This window comes from Diorhabda sublineata, chromosome 9 (genome assembly GCF_026230105.1).
Source record: "Diorhabda sublineata isolate icDioSubl1.1 chromosome 9, icDioSubl1.1, whole genome shotgun sequence".
Classification (NCBI taxonomy): Eukaryota; Metazoa; Arthropoda; class Insecta; order Coleoptera; family Chrysomelidae; genus Diorhabda; species Diorhabda sublineata.
The window spans coordinates 9,227,880-9,249,012 of record NC_079482.1 but is presented as its reverse complement, the minus strand read 5'-3'; the positions used below and the strand labels follow the sequence as shown (position 1 = coordinate 9,249,012).

General features: G+C 30.6%; 1 protein-coding gene across 1 annotated transcript in view; it reads right to left on the bottom strand.

Moving 5' to 3' along the window:
* Positions 1-11,734, bottom strand: part of LOC130448543 (uncharacterized) — a 70,377-nt gene extending 58,643 nt beyond the window's left edge. Inside the window, exon 1 of the mRNA XM_056785946.1 lies at positions 11,316-11,734. The gene's annotated coding sequence lies outside the window, so the exon portion shown is untranslated. The remainder of the gene's footprint in view (positions 1-11,315) is intronic.
* Positions 11,735-21,133: the final 9,399 nt, after the last annotated feature.

Sequence of the window (21,133 nt, the reverse complement as noted above, 5' to 3'; positions counted from 1 at the left end):
AGCTTTCTTCTGTGCTTTATTAATAATAGTTTATTTATAATTACTTCAACAGATTTAAGTATTATCATTAAAAAATGTATGAACAATCGCATATTTGTACTCAAAATAATATAAGTATTTTGATTATTGTTCGATAGAATATTTTTAATATGTAATGAATGCAATATATTTTCATCATCGTATTATAATATTGCGGCGATGTTGTCATTCAGTACATGATTTAATCTAGAATTTGCTTTCACCGAACAAAGGTTTCCACCAAATGTGTACGTTGCATTCTCGCACTAATGACAAAATATTTTTCTGTGTACAGTAACCTACTTTTCAAATATAATCTTAGCATTATTATAATCTATGCATATTACCTGTCGTGCTGTCACGTATTTTAACAATTTTACGCATAATTATCACTAATACAATTTAGTTCAATTCATTTATATATAAAATTTGAGGTTTATTTATGTAAGTAAGCTATTTTTTCAAAAGGAATTTAAGATTTTATTACAAAATGTATATAACAACTTTTTAAATAAAGGACATTACTACATTTATAAAAAAATTGAACGTTAGATAAAAAATATCGGTTTTCAATGCATACTTCATTTTATGACTCCAAATCAGTAAGATGAAGTAACCTGAAATAAAATATTTAGTAGTACTTTCCATCGGAGTTGTATAAACATCCTGGAGTTATGTCCTATCGATCCATTTATCTTGGAAGATGCTTTTACGAATTTCACTGTCTTCTCCATTGTTTCTCCTAACAATGCCATAATTCATCGATTTTCTCATTTCTCTCTTTAATGTTTTATATCTGGACTGTAAATTTTTCTTTTAAACATTCTTAATTTATTTTATTGTTATATTTGTTTAGCATTACATATACAGGGTGAGTCGGGAGGAGCGCACCAAACTCTAGGAGTATATTATGCACGTGAAAATAATGTAAAAAAACTCATATGTTCTTATCCTATTTTCATTTGTTTTCAAGTTATGGAGTAATTAAAAATGTTCATCTAGCTTTCCACTTATATCTGAATTTTAACATTATCCAAATATGCCATGTTCGAGGCTCCAAGACATTTGATAATTCTGACGTTTTGATGAACTGTCGGTGTACAGTGAACAGTAACTGAACGTTTAATTTCGAATTTATGTGATTGTTAGTGTTGCAAAATGCAAATATGGTGTTTGTTTATGGTTACTGTAATGGAAATGCTACAGCTGCTGCTGAAGAATATCGTCAACGTTTTCCACACCAAAGATATCCTGATAAAAACGTATTTATTAGAATTTTTAACAAATTGTGCGGGACTGTTAAGCTTCCCAGTGCTAACATATCATCTAAACGCGCTACTCGACAAGGTGTGGTAGAAGTAAAAAATATTCTGCATCTAGTAGAAGAAGATGCAACTACTAGCTCACGGAGAATTGCTACTCAATTGGGAATTCCACAAAAAAGGGTGATAAACACACTCCACTAACAAGGCTTATATCCTTATCACGTACAGAGAGTACAGCACCTACAATCAGAGGATTACGTAAACCGTATGGATTTTTTTCGGTAGATAAATAATAATCATCGTCTTGTATCGAGTATACTGTTTACGGATGAAGCTACATTTACCCGTTATGGCATTAATAATACTCGTAACTATCATGTATGGTCGGACGAAAATCCCCACGCATCAGTCGAAACAATTTTCAACCTCGGTTTTCTGTAAACGTATGGTGTGGTATGGTTGACAGTTATTTAATTGGCCCTTTCATTTTGGAGAATCGTCTCTCAGAATACAACTACCTAAATTTTTTTACAAAATGAATTACAAGAGGATCTTCCTGTAAATATTAGAATGCAGATGTACTATCAGCACAATGGAGCTCCTGCACATGTCGCTCGTAAGGTCAAGCAACATTTGGACGAACGTTTTCCAAGGCATTGGATTGGTCGTGGAGGTCCCATTAATTGGCCTGCAAGATCTCCAGACCTAACACCACGAGATTTTTCTTTATGGGGCTGGATGAGAAATGATGTCTACAAAATAAAAGTGGACATACAGGATGCGCTAATTAGCCGATATGAGAATACTGCAGCCCATATTAAAGAAGAAAGAAATTAAACAATTGGGAGAACAACAAACGTTCTTCGTAGACGAAATTTTTATGTGATAATTTGTTAATGTGCTATAACTTGAAAACAAATGAAAATCGGATAAGAACATATGAATTTTTGTACATTATTTTCACGTGTATAATACACTCCTAGACTTTGGTGCGCTCCTCCCAACTCACCCTGTATAATATTCCAGAATAGGATTTGATTTCTCTTTCAAATTTATAAAAATCACAATTCATGTCAATTCTTGTTTCCTGCTCAATTTAATTAGCAAAAATAAAATATAATTATGTAATCTACATGTAGAAAATATTGACAACCCATATTTTTTTAATTTGTTGTGCCTAGCCAGCGCTAAGAGCAAAAAATATGAAAATTACATAAGTTTAACTGTCACAGTACATAATTGTATTTCATTATATTTAGTGGTACAGTTTTGTAGCTTTGAGGAACTTTAAAACTTCTTGATTTCTGTTGGGCAGCTGGTTGTGATGGAGTATTGTCTGCTCTCTGGAAACATCAAACAACCGAGTGTAAGTATAGTAACTAATAAGAATTTGTCCTATTTTCTCTCCTGTAGTTGAAATATACAGGGAGAAGCGAAAAGTGAACGGATGGATGGTACTGTTGCTTCATACATCGCGCCTAAAAATCTTGATGAGGTTTTTGAAGTTGAGCTTGAGATGATTCGCAAGCTAGACTAGAAATTTGTAGGGTTATAACAGGCTTTTTTGGCTTGGTGATCTGCAGTTTCGAAGCCAGATGAGAGAACTGTTGAAACACGAATAAAAGTTAGTTTCAAAGGTAGGTACGTTTTCAACTTTTGGATGGTCGGTGAGTATGAATCGACTGAATGAATGAAAGAGAATCAGTTCATATGGCGATATATTCGTGGGGGGGGGATATATTTGAATGTTTGGAAGATGCCGTACAATTTATCAATGCACACAATATACTTTGGAGATAAGCGGAAGGAACAGTAAGACTTTCGTATCATGCTGGTGACGAAAGTGGATGGGGTTTGGTATATTAGTTGAGTTGGAGATGAAAACTCAAAATATGCAACCATTTATTGCTCAGGAAAAAAGGGACTGAAATTATGAAATTGCTTGAAATAACTCAGACAACATCTAGAACGAGCCTAACCTAACCTAACTCAACCTAACCTGAAATAGTTATTTATGAAAGTGTGTAAAATAGCTTTTTTTCGACGAATGTGAATATTGCCGTATGAGTCGAAAAAAGGCCTTTATACACGAATTGCATACAATTTTTTTCCTACTAGCGGAAATTTCATCAAAATACTGAAGTTTAATTGTTATTTTCTTTACGCACTAGTGCGTTAAGTAAGTTTAATTTTTAGTTAGTAGAGACTATAACGGTTTTATTGATTCCGCATAAAAGATATTATATGTTTATTAATATTTTGAACATTTTAATCAAGACTTGAACAAATTAACAAAACAGACGATTTCAATTATTAACAACTGAGGGTACACATTAGGTAGTTATTACAGTTCTTCTCTTAATATGCATAAATACCACCTAAAAATAAAGTATTACTACATAAGTAGAAAAATAAAAAGTGGAATGAACGCGACATAAACCTTCTATACGCACTCTAAAAGGTGTCTAAAGTATGTACTTTACACACGGTAGTAGGAAAATTTTTTCTTTTCAGATTTTAGATTTGAACCCAGAACCTCAGGTTACGCAATGTCAAGCACCTTCATCAATTTGGCTATGTATGTGTTATGTAATATTGAATTATTGATTAAAAGTTCATTATAATTTTAATTTTTAGACATTTTTTGGGTTTTGCGTGCTTAAAACACTTTGTAAAAAAATTGTGTATTTATGGGTTTGATAAGCTTAGAGTACATTATAATAGTCAAAAAATCACATTGGCATAGCTGTACCCACAGCTCCTTCCGCAATTTTATATACCATATTCAGAGTCCTCACCCTTAACCCCAATACTATCCATCAACGGAAGTCTAGCTGAAAGGAACTTATGAGATCGTGATTAGAAGAAGATCAATTTAAGTAGTCCTCAAAATATTGAGAAATACTGAGAAAAATATTTCACTCTAGACGAAATAACAATTCATTCAACAACTCAACAAATATCGAAAATCGAACCATCACTTTTTCATTTAATTTTGTTGTTGATGCCATAAATTAATTTTTAAATGCATTCTAACTTACGATCGCATGTAATATGCCGGTACTACGTGCCAGTAACCTAAATCCACAACAGGTTTTCGATTAAAATTTTGTTATGGTATTTTGTAACGTTTTACTAACGCAATGTGAAGATTCATCTTTTAAACATGCGCTAACGTAAACAAACGTGTAAGATGATATGACTAAATTACGAAACCATCGGTATTGTCAAATTCGATAAAATAATTATAAATTCTCGCCCCATCCAGCTATGTCCAAGTATCCTTGAAATTATCTTATCTTTTGATTAAACCGAAGAACTATAGTTGATCTAGTATAATTGAGTTTTTCGAACTGTGTTATATAAAATCTAACCATGACTAAGCCGTTGAAAGAACATTATTTGCCGTAGACTGTTTCTCATAAAATTATATTAACAATAGTTGGAAGAAATTCCCGACAACAAAGACCACTAAAATTACATAATGACTGTGATACAGATGTAATGATTATTTTCTGATATAACACCTAACATCAAATTGAAAAAATGCTATTGTTAATTGTTATTGATAAAAATAAAAGTGGTTCAATGCAATTTTATCAATCATAATGGAATTTTTTCCCAGAATAATATATTTTGCATGAGACTGATTTAAACTGATGCAAGTTATAGGAAATTTACTTATTGATAAATTGTTTCAATTTGTATGTATATAATGTTTAGTTATGTTTATAAAATTCCGTTCTGTTTATTTTTATTTTAAGAACAAAAACAAATCAGAATGTAAAAGTGACTAATTAAATATGTCAAATTCTCCAGATAAAAATTAAATACATGAATCCTCTTAAAATATACTTCAAATGTACACATCTGTTCACAAGTTGCTTGTGTAAATCAGAGTTCCTACCTAATGTCACTGCGTCAGTGACAGTTAATGCAATAATTAATTTGAGTTCCGTTGTAGTGAAAGTGTACTTTACGCATCCTCAGTTAACTGAAATTCAGAAAGCTGCCATTATAGCCAAAGTAAAAGATGGGTGGTCTATAAGCAGACTGGCAACTCATCTAGGTTTTAATGCGAGTACCGTAGTCAGAGTGAAGAAGTGATGGTAACAAGACGGGACCTTACGCCGAAAGGTTGGGTTTGAAGAAAAGAAAATTTTGAATGACGTAAAATATGTTGCATTGCTTAATTTCTTAATATAACGTCCCTTTGAATCGGCTGCTAGTGCTGCATATGCAACAAACTTTCTAGGATCTCATCTTATGGTATGTAGATGAATTGAAGCTACGGATTTGAAAAACTATGCAAGTGTTAAGAAAGCATTACTTTCATATGAGTGCAGGCAATCCAGAGTTGTGTTTGCAATTTGTGTATCATAATCTGGAATTTCATATAAAAAAAACATTCAAGCCGTGCAACGACGAGCGTATTCGCGTTTACAGACCAACATATTCAAGATTTGAAGAGCAACATGTTGACGGAAGTAATAATGTGGCAAATTTTCAGAAAATGTTTAGGCTTTGATGAGTAACAATGAGCGTTTGTTGGAGGATTGGTGTAAGGATCAACTGTGAAGTTTACCTCAATATTCTACAACATTATTTTGCCATCGGTTAGTCAAACTTATGATAGAATACAAACATGATAATTGTCCCGTCCTTCGACCACATAATTCAACAATAGTTTCGACAATACAATATTGAAACTTTACCGAGGCCAGAAGAAAGAATAGATCTCTAATTAATTAACAACAAATTTATTCTTCTATTTAATTATTTATTGTCAAATATTTTAAACATTTGTTTTGTTATCATCATTATAAGTATTACTTCTATTCTTTCATTCTGTAGCTCTGTTTGGTAATAACATCGGAAGATCTCATTCCTTTACCTTCTTTGTTTCATTATAGATCACTATGAGCATTTTTCCTAATGGCCAAGTAACAAAGTTTTTAACCAGATATCCATATCAACTGAAGCACTTCTAGGTTGATTCTCAAAGACGGAGTGAAAAGAGTATTTGTTGTTATAGATATACCGGCAAAAAGAAATACCTAGGCATACCTTATAGTGAACAAATGGGTTTGATTGGTAAGGATTTACACGAATCGGCTAGACTGAAAGGGTTAATAATTATGGAATAATGAATTTTTTTGTAAATACTTACTTGATATAATATTGGTAAACATGGCAACGAAGTCATGTAAATTTACAAAGCTAAAAAATTGCACAAATCTGTTGCTATGTCGATGAACAGAAGTGTACATGTGAAAAAAAAATAAATTACAAAACTCGCTTTTGTGGCAAACCAAACAAAACGTGCAGTTAGTGGTATGTATATGAAGACTATATAGCACTAATGGTAAGAAATAAAAGTGTTAATAAGTGATAATAAGAGAAGCAGCAAAACAATTAGAAATAGAAGAAATACCTTTTACGAAAAACACAAGAAAAATTAATAGGATGAATTAATAATTGAAAATGAAAGAAATGACAGCTTAGAGGAGATAAAAGACTACAATCTGGATAGACATAATGGAAATACAATAGATGTACGAAAACTTAAGTGCCAAAACCATGTTAAAAATTTCCAGCATCCATTAGATTTGTTGTTTTTCAAGGCGAAAAAAGGAGATAACCTAAAAATATTCGAAAGAAAAATACTAAGCAGAATACTAGAAGATAGATGAGATTGAATATAGAAGACTAGGAAATAAAGATCTATAAAAAATAATGGAAAGGCAATATATAGTTAAATTCATAAAATACCTGAAGTTGAAATGGTATCGACACGTAGAAACGGTAGTCGAATTACATAATCAGAAAAGAGGAGAATTTGAAATCAAGAATACAAGAGTACAAGACTCTACGAATAAGATAAGAAAAACAAGTGAAGGAAACATTAAAAAAATTAATATTCAAGACGTTAGACACAAAATCAACAATAGGATAGAACGGACCAGAATGACGGAATAGGTTAAAAGCCATAAAAATTAAATAAAAGAGGATACCACAATAAAAGATTTGAATACAAGAAATGGCCTTATTTCCCTGGCCTGAAATATTAAAATAACGGCTAAAATTATTAATTTAGACTATTGTCATCGACTCTTGGCAAATGTACAAAATTTTGAATTCATTTGATCGTTTGAAGTGAGTGTAAAACATATCTAAAAATTCCGTTATATGGTGGTGATCCTGGTAAAAATAATGGCATGAATCTATAAAAGTATTCTTTTGTAGTCTGTTCTAAATAAGTGTGCAAAATTTCGTATTAATCTGACGGATTAAGTGATCAAGAATCGTGTGATGTTAATAAAAGCGAATGAAAAACAGAACAGGTAGCGGTGCTCTCAAAGGAAAATGTGACATTCCAATTCATGGGAAAAGGATATATAAAAATTCCGAAGAACAGCCTTTCATTATTTGTTTCTCAATGTGAGAATCCTCAAGGTTTGTACATTTGGTTTATTTAACTATTTGAAAATATAAATATGCAAGGTGATACAGCATCTTACATTGAAATTGTAATGTAATGTAAGTAATTTTTTATGCATTAAAGTAGGATGCAGCAACCAAAACGTAATAAAAAAAGATACATGGTAAAAAATAGGACAATTGAATATGACAAATGAATAAAAAGAAAATAATAAAAATATTACTGTAGAAGAAACAAGTGAATATCAATGTGAATACAAACGATGGAAAGGTATTTGATAGAACTTAGATGATGAGTTGATTAAACATTGATATTGATTGTATTATATGATAAAAGTGAAAATGAAAGGGTATCTATAGATCTAAATGAGAGAATTAAGGCAGGTGATAAACTGTACGAGAGAAGTACCGAAAAATACTAATAGAAATCTTAACTAGATTATAAATTTACCAAACAATAATAAGAAAAATAATTACTGAAATAGTGAGTTTACTATAGAAATGCAAAGAAAAATATTAAAAAAAGAAATATTAAGGAAGAAAAATGTATTATAAAACAAAAAGAATATTGAGTGAATCCTACGCCAAAAAAGGAAAGGGAGAAAAGGGAAGACCTTATCTGATATATATATATATACACAAATAAACAATCATCTCTATTGAAAAAAATATAATTAAGTACAAGACAACTCCAAACCACACAACTATATAGGAAAGACAAAAGAGAGCCCGTGTGATGTTATCCACGGATTTCTACCACGAAACTTTTTTTACAAAATAAACTGAACGTTTGCGAAAAAATGTCAATAGAGGAGACATATAATGGCATTATAATAGGCTACATAATTTGACTAGTCAAAATTTACGATTATAGTTTATTTCGGAAATGTATAGAGTAATAAAATCTCATTAGGTATGCAAAGGGACCACAAAGTAACCCAACGAATATTTAAGCTACTTTCATAGTTTGGCATTGATTTCATTGGAAAATTCGTTCTTTTTATCAAGTGCAGTAAGTTTTATTTTAACAGAATAAAAATTAGGCATTATGTATAGAGTATTAGGTACACTTATTTTTTATTGTATTATATTATACAAAAATTAAATTATAAAAAATCATAATATTCTTCGTCTTCTGAGGAATTGTCATCTCCTCTTGACGTTATAACGGGTCGACGGTCCGATCGATCAAGTAGTCGAGATCCCACATTTTCTCCTCTAATTTAATGACATGCTGGACTGCTTTTCGCCAGTTCTCTGGTGTCACCTCCTTAATGGCTTGATCAAACAGTAGCTTAACGTCTTTCATTTTGAATGTCGTGTTGTGTCTTGGTACAAATCCTTTCACTTGCACCCCTATAAGTTCTATAGGATTTAGTTCGCAATGATATGGAGGTGTGCTCAGCACATTTACGTTTCTATGCTATATCTTCCACGGCGTATTTCATAAAACGATGTTTGTGTAAATTTGTTATAGCTAATATTTCTTTTTTTATCAAATTATATTCAAATTCAATACTTTTGATGTTTAACCAGTCAATAATTTCTTGTTTTCTCCAAGATGAAGTTGGAGTCTTCTCTATGCATCAAGAATGCTAACTTGCGTTATCCATAACTTCTACTGAATCAGCCGAAAGATATTTTATCATTTCACCAAAATAGTCTTCAAAAACATCCGAATCCATATCCTCGTATGAAGCTACTGAAAGGTTAGCAAACCTTCTTTTAAAAATCCCTCTTCGCTTCCAATATGGACGATTATTTTTTTTCCTTTACCTGAAGGCACCTTAATACCCGTTTACAGGTCTTCCATGAAAGCTTGGCGAGCACTGGTTATATTTTTGTATTGCCACATTTTTGGTACTGTGTAACCTTCATTAATCCACGTATCATTAAGATAAAAGATTTTCTTCTGCTCTGTTCTGTACTGCTTTATACTTCTTAAGTATTTCCGTCGCCAGCAAACAATATCATCGCTTTCTAGTAAACGTGCTTTACGGTTTTGCTTTATCCAGGCAAAATCCATATTTCTCAGTGGTCCATAAAAGTTTCTTAGTTATCAACAGAATACTGTCATCCTGGCCAAGCTCCATTAAAATCTTATCTAGGGTGAATATTTCTTTTTTAAAATAAAAAGAGTGAACTTTTCTTCGAATTACACTTTTGGTGTCTTCATCAAGGATTTTTACTGGTCTGCCTGGACTTTTCTTGGGAGGTTCAACTTGGCCTGCTATTTTTCTTTAACTTTATCCAACTCTAGTCATTCGGGAACATATATATATATATATATATATATATATATGAAATTTAAAAATTCTTTATGATTATTATAATACTGTTTCTCTCATAAGTAAATTATCTACTAGTATACATATATATAAATTAGGCATTTACACTTCATTGTTCCTCATTTTTAGTTATTATGATAATAAAAGATGTAGTTTGCATAATTAAATTATATCATGTCTTGTTATTGTGTTTTCAAAGGTTGTTTTCAGTCAACGATAAACACCACTATTGTATTTCTGGATTAATTGAATAATAACGATTTTACAACATTTGTTACGACTTACAAAACAAAATATAGAAGTCAGAACTATTTACTCCTCGTCTTAGAGTTTATAACTAATCTAGACCAAATATCACGCTACAAATGTTTTACTGTACAATTGTATTATAATAAAAAAATGTATGAGAATTCAAAAATTTGTAATACCTATTTAAAAGAACTTAAATTTAGTGAATTATCCTATAACCTATTAATCTTGAATTAATTAAAATTTCTTGGGATAAATAGTATTTTATAGTACAATTCTTAATAAAAAGTAAAAGTAATGAAAGACGAAAAACACTTAATTTACTAGTATTGACATTGTCCAAGAGCTGACGCACAAAACTTGTAAAGAATGTTTTGAACTCTCTCTCTCTCTCTCTCTCTCTCTCTCACGTGGCATCAGAGACATCAGATAAAAACGCTCATGGAATGGACTATACTCAACAGATGTACAAAGGTTTTTTATTTGATTAATATTTATAAATATTTTCAAATGCTATATCCGTTACGATGAGTTGTATTATCTACATCGTTTTTATTATTCATTCAATGCTATTATAAAAAAGAAAAACAAAATACATTAGATTGACTCTACACAAAAGCTACCATACTAACATTACAATGACTAAGAGATCTTAGAGTCATAGACTACGAATAAATTGTTTCCAATTATCCTAATTTTCAGCAATTACGTTTACAGATTGATAATGTTTGGATTATTACTGAAGAAACTTTCATATTTCAAATAGAGGTCTGGTATATATATTTTCTAATACTTCTCTTTAGATCAGTGATATTACAATTCTCATTAATTAAAATTTAAATCACTTAGGACTCTTGAAAATATATCAATTTCCAAAACACACTAAATATTTTCATATTTAGATCTGAATACTTCGAAAAGCTAAAAAGATGTGATAAGCAACTGTTTACCGTATTAATTTCGACATCTTATTAACAGCTTAAAATTTAAAAGATATCAAAATGAATTAACTTAGTTAAGATTATATTCATCTAAATATACATATAAAACTTACCATGTTAAAAACCCGTTAAGGAGAATATATATTTAACCATAAAAACTTGAAGGCAGTCAACTTCTTTCACTTGTGTTAGTTTCACAAAATCATTAAAAAGAAATACAAAACATAAACAAAACGCGGATATAATTACCACTATAGGAGGCGGTTAAGCGAAAACCAAAATTGTCAAAAAAAACACACAAAAACTGTATCAGTTCGTTGTTGTGCGCGTTGCACTGTCTACTATCGTAGTTCTACCTTCGAACCAATCAACTCAACAACTGATTTCCATGGGTACCTATGAGTCAGGTTTTGTGATACTCGCGGAGTGGATAAAGTAGTGGAATTGTTTTGTTTTTACTGGTGGTTGCCTAGAGACGTCATTGACGATGTAGCTATTTACTGTTGGTTACAGAAACCACACACTCGACACTATTATTTCATTTTAGGTATCTTCTGTTTTTTGAGATACGAATGATTCGTTGTTTATTGTTATATTTTATAATTTATTTGTTAAATGTTATGAATAGTGGTAACAAACTATTACAATGTTATGTAACATTTAAGTGAATGGAAATAAAATCAAGACATAGTTTATCCACATCAAATTTAATTATTTACTTGCGAGGTTGTTAACAAAAGAAAAAGTACTTTATTCTCAAATAATACTATTAATAACTCAAGTTTCTTAGTTTCCAGAATAATAACATACTAAATATTAATAAAACATTGAAATTCTCCATTAATTCTTTGATAATTTTACCGAAAACAGTTCTTAAGTGGCACAAAAAGTGAGTTTCTATATTGATGAGCTCCGGTCAAATTTTGGTAGAAAGTTACCAACACCACATTATAAAAATCCAAAAAGGTAATTGAAAACTTATTTTGAAATGATTAGCCGGATCTAAAATTCTTCTACATAAAACTGAGACACTGTTGGATTTGGTTGCCTAACGGTGGCATAAAAAACTTATTAGGGCTTTAACTTTGACAGATGCATTTGAACATGAAAAAACTTGTATAAACTCACCATATCTCACTGTTGTTTATTTTTATCTACATGAGAGTAATAAAGATTCCGAGATACAACGGAACGAAGGGAAATGAAATAGTAGATAAGCTCGCTAAAGCGAGGACAGACAAGCCTTTCATGGTTCCCGAACCCTTCTGCAGTATCAGCTTCAGAACAATACGCAAAGCACTGGAAAAGAAGGTAGATGGGGGCAAAACCAATTATTGAGACAACCTACAGGGGCTGAGACAGGTAAAGACTCTTCTGGGAAACCTAACCAAAATAAATCGGCTGAATGTATCAACATAAGTAAAAACAATCTACGAATACTAACAGGATTTCTATCAGGGCACTGTCGCCTCAAACAAACATCTGACGCTAGTCCTAGCAGATAACGCGGCATGCAGGTTTTGTTGCACTAAGGATGAAACTTCTATCCACATTCTGTCGAAGTGTGAAACACTAAGAAACTCCAGTGCACTACACCTGAGAGCGCTTAATATAGAAGACGAAGAACTCTGGCAATTAAAGCTATCCCACATTCTAGACTTTTTAAAAAGACTGGGATTTCTGGATCAGCTGTAAACACAGGTTCTCGAGTATAGCGGCAAGAAAGGGGACACAATAGAAGATCCTTTGGGTCGCAGTGTATACTTTTCGGATAGTTCATCTTCTGATTCCGATTCTGATTTTGATATCTAAGATATAGCTCTACTTATACTAATGAGTTTTAAAATTATTATTTTTAAACATAAAGTTGTTTACAAGCCAAAAGAAAGACCCTTATACCTATATAACAATATGACACCTTGAAAAAATTATTTTAGAAAACATTTTAGAAAAAATTTCACTTTTTCAGCTTCAGCTGTTAAAAACTTATAGGTGAAAATATCGGTGTACACTTGATATATAAATTATATTTTTACAAATTCAAAATACTCGAGATATAACTGGAAAAAATAATTTAACGGTCTATTAAAAGAAGTGATATGCCTATGTATTACGAATGCTTCATCATTCAATTCAACAAACTATAATGACATTATTAGAAATTATCGTCCATGTGCACCGAACCAAATGCGAAGAACTCGAAAGAACCAAAGATTTAATAACAAAATATAGAAAAATTCTGTGAAAATATACTATCTTTCCTTTTAAATTGTGTTAAATTGTTTGGAATTGAATGACTTAGTAGAGATTTCTTACTTTTGAAATAGAGAAAAATGAAAATGATACACATTACGGCTTCAATGATAAAAACTCCAGTTTCAGTTGTATCATCTAATCTCACGTAGAAAAATCAATTGTGTAGAAAAAAAGACGTGGGCAGATGAATGTGTAAAAAGCTATAATATTAGCTTTTCATTCTTATTGTTCCTGTGATACAACTTTTGATAAAAGTCACAAAATTCTTAAACCAATTAGACAAAGATAAAGATGAGTAACTCTATTGTTAAACAATTCCATTGTTTCAAATCTTTTATTATTAAATATATCCAAATAAGGAATACAAATCACCTTCTTTAGATCTTGGACGGCTTTACTATGGATAATCACCCCCAAAGTATACAATTAACTAATTTTTAAAACAAGACAAAAGAAAATATTAGATAAATCAATAATTTCTTCTTTTTAACTGAACCTTTTTCGGAACAAAGAAGAGAAAAATTAATTGTTAAGTTAGTTTGTTGTTAGGTTACCTAGCCTCCTGATAGGTTCATCGTACTTTGCTAAAACCTTTTAACGTCATTGGATAAACTGTAAGGCTTACTTATGTGTTTGAAATTCGCAAGTGTGACTACTGGGCAACACACCAATAACGTGGGCTGAAATTTCTTCCTCTTTAATGCACCAACTGCATTCCGAATCGTCTGTAATATTTATAGCATGAAGAAAGCGTCTTATATGATGACTGAGCCTACGATCTCTCTTGTTTTAAATTTGATAATTCTTAACGAAAATCTCTTTTTGTATCATCTTTAAGAGTAATACAGCTCGATGATATTTCTAGTTCTCCAATAATCACACGTGTATGGACTGCATTAACCTTGCGCTTTATTCTGTGTATTTTGGAGCTCATCTTATCTCCAAGAATATAATGCTTATATAATTTGTAAAGTGGAGAAGATTACCGGAAATCATTAATTTGGATTTCAATGGATGGACGCGTGTTATATAGAGTTTTCGTTTTGTTTTGCATTTATTTAAATAATAAGGTAAATGCCCTAATGAGACATTAAGAAAAAAACAGGATAATTATTATTTTTGTTCTTGAGCCATGTGGTGTTTTCTAGATTTAGATCTGGCTCAATTGCATTTTTGTTTACATTAACACATTTTATATGACCTTTATACGCCAGATGAAAATTGTTATTGTTAGTTTTTAGAAAAAATCTGTCACGTCTGGTTTGTGGAATATTTATTTATTCAATTGGATGGAATATACTGGTTTTAATACAAAAAATCTAAAATTGCTAATTTTTCTATCTTTAAATTTTGGTATATAAGTTCCCCTTGTTTGTCGTTCATACATTCTAAATTTACAAAAAGAAAAATCAGAAATGTGTCATTAATAGGTACATGTTTGCATTTTAATTACTTCCAAGTAGCTTTTTTCATAAAAATGGCTTTTAAACTAAAAATGTTTCATAATGTTACTGATATAAGGACTAAAAACTATTTATTTTTTCAGTTTTTTCTGTGTAAAACTGTGGAAAGATTTTTAGTAAATATCGAAAAGCATCACTGTTTTTAATGTGAAAGAGTTACTTTTATGTACCAATATCTCTGATTTAAGGCTAGAGAAGGTAAGTCAAAATTCAAATTACTGTAAAATTAGGAGCTCAGCACATGGTATTATACGATATCTGAAATCATTGTTAATTGTGATTAAATGTATAACAGTTAATAAAAATTGAAATCGTGATAATGCCTTTGATATAATTGAATCATTGAGAAACGTTTCATGTCCATTTATGGCCAACTCCACATATTGATACCAATCCTGCGTCCAAAGTTTGCACCAACTTGACTAGCTTGTTCGTGGAGCGTATTGATAGAGAGCCCACATATTGATTTTCCATATCAGGTCAAATTCAAAATATCTAGGCGTGAAAAAGATTTTGCGTTGTGTGCAACGACAATAAAGCTTCGAATTCAATTCTGTAAAAATAAGAAAAAAAAAAACTCTAGTACACGATACGATGTTTTGCTGTATTGGCAAAATCGCGGTGACTGTTAAATGTGATGAAGTGTTGATTTAAAAGTTGTAATTATCTGCTAAGTACCTAACCAAAACTAATTCATTTGTTCAACACGATATCATTTTTGATAATAATACACTTTACATGTTTAAACTTTATATAAAACTGATGTGTGGTCGGCAAGACGAACGATGAGACAAACCCTATTCAGTTCATCCACGTATAAGACGAATGCTTCATTGTTTGTTGGTGCCGGTGTTAGATATACTAAATTGTTGGTTAAGACTATATACACATTCAAAACTTTACATTTGATGAAGTTTCATTACTCTTAAATATGTAGGCCAAGTTGAAATATAGAACTTTATTGGTGGACTCAATGAACAAACTTTTGCCTTAAGAAAACTGGTAACTGGTGTTCCAGAGCTTCTAATAATCAGTGCCTACCCCCAAAATGTGTACTTATCTATATTATCAAAATCAATGACCTCAAGAAAGTTGAAGCCTATATATCTGCAGGCGTTGTTGGTGAATTTTACTTAAAAATTTATTAATGCCCAACCATCAATATTGGTGACATAGACTCTTCCAAATAACACTGCTTGGATAATGTGAATATATTATTTAAAAAATAAAATTCTATTTGTTATCATTAATTTGAATTGTTTCACTTTTCAGAACATATCTTTTAGTCAGTCATTTGAGAAACAACACATCTCCAACAACGTTTCCAATTTTTTCAGATATCGAAATAATAATAAAATTTTATTTTGGTAGAATCGCCTCTTTAAAACCCCTGTAGATACATATAAGATACCAATAAAATATATTACATTGAAGGAGGGATTAACTGGGTTTTTTATTTCCCGAAAGTGCACTTTTTTGGATATGAGGTGTTTCTCCAAAGGACCGATCCAATTAAATTTTTTTTTGTTTTCATTTTCTTTATAAATATCATTTTGAAATAAGTAACTCCATATTATGGTGGAATTATGAATCTTGTGTATTTTAGTATGTAATAAATGTAAAGTTTGCTTTAAAAGCCTATAACATTTTTTTTCATAATACAATTAAATCAATTTACGTCATTTACAACTTTAATAGTCAATATCAAGAAGGTATGCTATAGGTCAAGTCAATATGTCGATTGGAAGTTATTGAAAATTTGATTAAAAAATTACATATAAATGAACTAGTGCTTGATCAGCATCATCTGATCCTTTATCAGAATAAACGTTACAACCAGCATTAGTGCTCAACTAAATTTCTAACGGAATAATGATTTGGACTCGTAAAACTTGTTTACATTTTTCATTAGATGTCTCGCGAACTGCAAAAAATACGTCAATGTTTCATTTTTGTAAGCACAATTGAATAAACATTAAAATGATTTTAATATTTCATAGGTCCTGAAAACTGCTCCATTTAAACATTTGTTTGATGTCTATGCATATTTCTAAATTTTCGGGGGGTCGAAATTTGGATAGGGTGGTACTTTTTAAAGTTGAAACCTTTTATAGAATTTATTTATTTATAAATGAAGTTATCATAAACAATGATAATATTTATTAAAGTGAGTAACACCTTGTATTTATAAAAAACAGTCTCCTTAAAAAGCAAAGAATGATAGTTAGTGAAAATATTAATTAGTCATGTTAATAATAATAATAATCTATACAGAAAACAAAGTTTGTTTTTGTTGGAAGATTAAATATTTTACAGCTGAAAATGCACATATTCATGCTATTACTAATGTTTATATTATCTATACTTACTCACGAAATGGTTTTGCTCAATTTATTTCAAGTCATTTTTTTATATTATCTATAAGTGAGTGATATTAAAATAAAATTAAACATTAGAAAAAAATTTAACCAGAGTAGGTACATAATACGAGGATGATCCCAGAAGTACCTGGCCTGACCTAGAGATGGCGATAGTATATGTTTCAAGTTTGAAGTTACCACGTTGTTAAAGCAATGAATGAAAAGGGAGAACCGGCTCCAAAGAAGTTCTATCTGCAGGCAACGTCATGGTGTCGGTTTTTTGGGATGCGCGTGGGATAGCTTTCATTGACTATCTTGAAAAAGGAGAATCTATAAACGGCGAGTATTATGTGAATTTATTGCAGTATTTGAGCGGAGAAATCAAGCAAACACGGCCGCGTTTGTCTAAGCAGAAAGTGTTTTTTCAAGGAGATTGTGTTGTGTTGAAAAATTAATATATTTTTTTCCAAAATCTTTATGTTTTCTTTGTTAGATCAGGTACTTCTGGGACCATCCCCTTATGAGGATATATAACACTGGTATAAAAAATTCTTTTGTGACCTTAACGAAAGATACTGTTCCTTATATATATATATATATATATATATATATATATATATATATATATATATATATATATATATATATATATATATATATATATATATATATATATATATATATAGAAATGGTACTGCCGATGCTTTTTAACTATATTTTGTTTTTGATTATATCCATTAGCAATATCCATCAATAGCCAACAGGCGTACTGGCATAATTGGCCATAATTTCGTTTATCGTTTTTTCGTATCAGAAAGTTCCTAATAAAAATGTTATAAATAGATTATAACATATTTCTTAAAAGCCACTTTTTGGATTTGCATCAGAATTTTTTAAAAAAAATTCAGGAGAAGTTGATAATGAAAATGGTAAAGTTCCTAATAAAAATGTTTACCATTTTCATTATCAACTTCTCCTGAATTTTTTTAAAAAAATTCTGATGCAAATCCAAAAAGTGGCTTTTAAGAAATGTGTTATAATCTATTTATTTTTAAGCATTAATTTGTTCACTTACAAGATGGGAGATTTCAGTAAGACTTTTGAAGACAGAAATCCCTATTTCGGATTTGGTACGTACATTGTATATTTTAGAATGAGCAGTTCCCACTATGTTTAACAGGCAATGAAACTAATGTTAAATTGTAAGGCAAAGTAATCATTTGGACCAAGGTATCTGAATTCCCTATATATCATTGATATTTCTAAATGCAGATTTTACAAAAAGAACAAGCCTCATGCAACAAAAACTGAAACTGCATTGCAACAAAAGAAAAGCTGCACGCATACAAAATTTAACTCTTACGATATGATTCGGAGAGATAAATATTCTTAATAGTATGTCCAGACAATCCGACATGGCAACGATTTTTTAAAAAATACAGCAAATCGACATAATTGTCACTACTGGTCTCGCGTAATTCCCCACTGGATTCTGGATTCAGAAAAAACCTAGCTGCCCCAAAAAAATATGTTTGGGTAGGAATAATTACGGGAAGATTTATTTCTTTTGCGGACATTTAACAGCTGAGTGATAATTTCATCTTTGATCTTCATAAGGCAATAGGAAAAACTTGGATCCTACTATTTGGTTCCAACATAATGGTGAATCACCACATTTCTATGTAGGGACATTCAAAAAGCCGGTCTGCTTTAACCGACTTAGAAGACTTGATGGAACGAATTAGATTTAAAATGACTCCGCAGATGTTCGAAAAGTATATAAATTAAGTTTATCATCGTCTTGGTCTATAAAAGTTAGAGAACAATTTCCGTATAAGTTTAACAGAACTGTATGGTTCATTGAAAGTTGTTATTAAAATTGAGTTTGTTTTGATTCTTATTAATTAAGTAAAATTAAAATTTTTGTATAATATATTGACTGTTTTGAATAGAAATCTCTAGAAAAGAAATTCTCAACTATAAAGTAAAACATTTTATAAAGTTGCTTCAGTTCCTGGACCAAGAATGACTAATATTCCAGTAAATTATCAAGTTCCAAGTATTCATACAAATTGAACTATTGATACGAGTTAATATTTTACCAAATTTTTTTCACATGTTATTAAATATATTCACGATTGAAATAACCTTGAAAAAAACCGTATACACACCAAATTAATAGTTTTGTTTAGGACATCTGATTGGGGTAATTGTATATAGATATATAGAGTTATGTAACAAATAATTGTTTTCTATAGTGTATACATACATTTATATGAAATACGTATTAGGAGATGCGGATATCAGATGTTTTTAACCTTGATAATAATCAGCAGGGTTTGAGCTTATATTGAAACTTTAATAAAAACCAGTAGAATATAAATTAAATGAATCTAGATAAAAATTTAAATATTTTATTAAACTCTTTCAACACATAATAAGATAATTATTCATAATCTTAGCTACGAGGTCTGATCAAAAAATAGATTGAATTATTTTATTATAGATGAAGTAGAAAAAGTAAATAAATTTGATTAATTTATTCTTAAGTACTGCCCTTGATTAGCAATGTACTTATTTCATGTTGAATCCATGCCTAGAAATATTTCTTGCTTATTTTGAATAGGTTTTTCTGTTGCAGTGGCTTCAATGAAGGAATGAAATCCAAACTGTTTTCGAACCAAAAATTTCGTGGTACAAAACTTAGGTGGTTATGGAAAAACAGAGAAACTTCTAGGAACCAAAAGCTTGTGGCACGACGCACTTTTCTGATAAAAGGAAAATTATTTCTGGATACACTTTTTACTGCTACTACTACTAACCTAACCAATACTCACAATTAGTGTGTTCAGTATGAATATCACCAACGGTTCCAGAAAGTTCAGCTGAGGTTTCAAAAACGTTCCTTAAACGTACAATTTTGTATTATTTTTTGCATATATTCGTTTGGTTCAGAGATTCTGACCATTCCCGTTTTAAACAAACCCATTTCTACTTCTTTGATACTTTTGCCAACAGCTGATCCAAAATTCAAAATCCAAAGTCCAACGACAAAGACTAAAAACATGGGCGGGTTTAAACTTGTCATTAATTGTCTTAACACATAAGAGTATGATACATACCAGTTCAAATGAATGTAATAAATAATTGCTAATAATATAAACATTTATTCGTAGTATTTTTGATAACACTTCTTGGTATTATAAAGAAATCAGATTATTACTCATAAAATATTGAACCGATTTATCAAATCAAAGTACTAGGGCTACTCTGTATATTTCGAGATTCCACGAAAGTGAGGAGTAAGTGCTGTACATATTTTAATACCACCATTCTTCCGTAGTCATGAACCTTTGCAGTTACAGCGTTTACAGTGGTGGTATATTCATTTTGCCATCGAAATAGAAATTTCTCAAGATATTATATGCGCGCCATGATCTACTATTATTTCAAGATCTACTGTCAGAAATTCTATTCTAAAGAAAAACGCATATATTTCTTTCAAAATATTTTCGACTTTGGTTTTCCTGGAGCTTTACGTGTTGATGGAACCTCGCCAAGCTTCTCTTCTTCAATAACAACCAACACCAAGCGTACTACTAATTATTTTCACTAATTCACTACTAATTAATTGTAAATTATTTAAAAGAATAAAATATTTATGTTTTTTCATTAACTTTCAAAGTACAGATTTTACGGAGCTTACGCGGCCTTTCCAAATTTTCCAAAATCACACTAGAATTCCCAATAGATTGAACACTGCAATTTGCAAGTTGAAACCAAACTTAACTGTTAAGAATACACAACTTGGACCTCCTTACTATATGAAAAAATCTAAAATCTCGTTTTCAG